This window comes from Arachis ipaensis, chromosome B4 (genome assembly GCF_059453495.1).
Source record: "Arachis ipaensis isolate K30076 ecotype BB chromosome B4, ASM5945349v1, whole genome shotgun sequence".
Taxonomy (NCBI): domain Eukaryota; kingdom Viridiplantae; phylum Streptophyta; class Magnoliopsida; order Fabales; family Fabaceae; genus Arachis; species Arachis ipaensis.
Genome location: NC_142439.1, coordinates 80,304,705 through 80,307,273, shown reverse-complemented (window position 1 = coordinate 80,307,273; position 2,569 = coordinate 80,304,705). Strand labels below are relative to the sequence as shown.

General features: G+C 30.0%; 1 non-coding gene across 1 annotated transcript; it reads left to right on the top strand.

Moving 5' to 3' along the window:
- The first annotated feature begins 224 nt into the window (after positions 1–224).
- LOC148568092 (small nucleolar RNA R71) lies at positions 225–332 on the top strand. Its single transcript, XR_015882668.1, has one exon. It is a non-coding gene; the product is annotated as a small nucleolar RNA R71 (small nucleolar RNA).
- The last annotated feature ends 2,237 nt before the right edge of the window (positions 333–2,569 follow it).

Sequence of the window (2,569 nt, the reverse complement as noted above, 5' to 3'; positions counted from 1 at the left end):
AGAGTATCAATCTCAAGAACTTCTTTCTTCTGAGTTGTCCCATTATTCATAGGATTTCTTTCAGAAGTGTACATGAACTGGTTATTTGCAACCATTTCAATGAGTTCCTGGGCTTCTGCAGGCGTCTTCTTTAGATGAAGAGATCCACCAGCGGAGTGGTCCAATGACATCTTGGACAATTCAGACAGACCATCATAGAATATACATAAGATGCTCCATTCTGAAAGCATGTCAGAAGGACACCTTCTGATAATTTGCTTGTATCTTTCCCAAGCTTCATAGAGGGATTCACCTTCCTTTTGTCTGAAGGTTTGGACTTCCACTCTAAGCTTGCTCAGCTTTTGAGGTGGAAAGAATTTGGCCAAGAAAGCATTGACCAACTTTTCCCAAGAGTTCAGGCTTTCTTTAGGTTGTGAGTCCAACCATGTCCTAGCTCTGTCTCTTACATCAAAGGGGAAAAGCATAAGTCTGTAGACCTCAGGATTAACCTCATTGGTCTTGACAGTGTCACAGATTTGTAAGAATTCAACCAAGAACTGATGAGGATCTTCCAATGGAAGTCCATGAAACTTGCAATTCTGCTGCATTAGAGAAACTAATTGAGGCTTAAACTCAGAGTTGTTTACTCCAATTGCAGGAATTGAGATGCTTCTTCCATAGAAGTCAGAAGTGGATGCAGTAAAGTCACCAAGCATCTTCCTTGCATCTCCACTATTGTTGTTATTTTTGGCTATCATGTCTTTTTCTTTTTCGAAAATTATCTTTTAGGTCCTCTCCAGAGTGTTGTGCTTTAGCTTCTCTAAGCTTCTTCTTCAGAGTCCTTTCAGGTTCAGGATCAGCTTCAACAAGAATATTCTTGTCCTTGTTCCTTCTCATATGAAAAAGAAGAGAACAGAAAAGAAGAAGAATCCTCTATGTCACAGTATAGAGATTCCTTTATGTGAGTAGAAGAATAGAAGAATAGAATGAAGAAGGGAGAAGAAGAATTCGAACACAGAGAGAGAGAGAGAGGGTTCGAATTTTTTAAGAAAAAGAGAGGTGTTAGTAAATAAATAAATAAATAGAAAGAGATGAAAGAGAGAAGAAATTCGAATTTTAATTATAAGAAAAGAAAAATATTTTTGTTTTTATTTTAATTTTTAGTTAGAATTCAAAAATTAAGAGAAGAAATAAAATAAATTTTGAAAACTAAATAAATTAATTAATTAAAAAGATTTTTGAAAAAGTGGTTAGTGATTTTCGAAAATTGGAGAGAGAAAAAGTAGTTAGGTGGTTTTGAAAAAGATAAGAATTAGTAAAACAAATAAAAAGTCAAGTGGTTAATTGAAAAAGATTTGAAAATCAATTTTGAAAACATAAGAAGTTAGAAAAAGATTTTGAAATTTAATTTTGAAAAAGATATGATTGAAAATCATTTTGAAAAATATTAGAATTGGAAATTAAAAAGATTTTATTTTTGAAATTAAAGTTGATTACTTGACTAACAAGAAACTAAAAGATATGATTCTAGAATTTAAAGATTGATCCTTTCTTAATAGGCAAGTAACAACTTGAAAAATTTGAATCAAAATATTAAGTGTTAGTAATAAATTCGAAAATATGAAACAAAAAATAAGAAAAAGATTTTGAAAATCAATTTTTAGGAATTTTCGAAAATAGGAAAAAATTGAAAAAGGTTTGATTTTTGAAAAAGATTTGAAAAGATAGGATTTCAAAATTTATGAGTAAAATAAGGAAGGATATATTTTTTTATTTTTGAATTTTTAATGAGGAGAGAGGAAAACACCAAAATGAAACAAAACATAAAAATTTAAGATCAAAATATGTAATGCATGCAAGAACACTTTGAATGTCAAGATGAACACCAAGAACACTTTTGAATGTCAAGATGAACACCAAGAACATATTTTTGGAAATTTTTTAAAGAAAAGAAAAACATGCAAGACACCAAACTTAGAAATTTTCAATGTTTAGACACTATGAATTTGAAAATGCACAAGAAAAACAAGAAAAGACACAAAACAAGAAAATTTAAAGATCAAACAAAGAAAATCATCAAGAACAACTTGAAGATCAAGAAAGAACACAATGCATGAGTTTTCGAAAATTTAAGAAAGATTAAACATGCAATTGACACCAAACTTAAAATTTGACACAAGACTCAAACCAGAAACACAATTTTTTTTTTTGTTTTTTATGATTGTATTAAATTTTTTTGTATTTTTCGAAAATTTTTTGGAAAAAGAAATAAAGAGATACAAAATTTTTAATAAGAATTTCAGGAATCATGCAATGTTAGTCTAAATCTCCAGTCCAAAAGAATTAGACATGGCCAAATGGCCAGCCAAGCTTTAGTCTAAAGCTTCGGTCCAAAAGATTAGACATGGCCAAATAGCCAGCCAAGCTTTAGCATAAAACATACAAGCATGTCAATGAAAAGTGGAAGCCTCAGGCTTCAACATATCTCATGAAACTCTAGAATTCATTCTTAAAAATTCTGAAGAACAAAATAATTTTTTTTATTTATTTTTCGAAAATAAAAATAGAAAAGCTTAAACATAAAATAAAA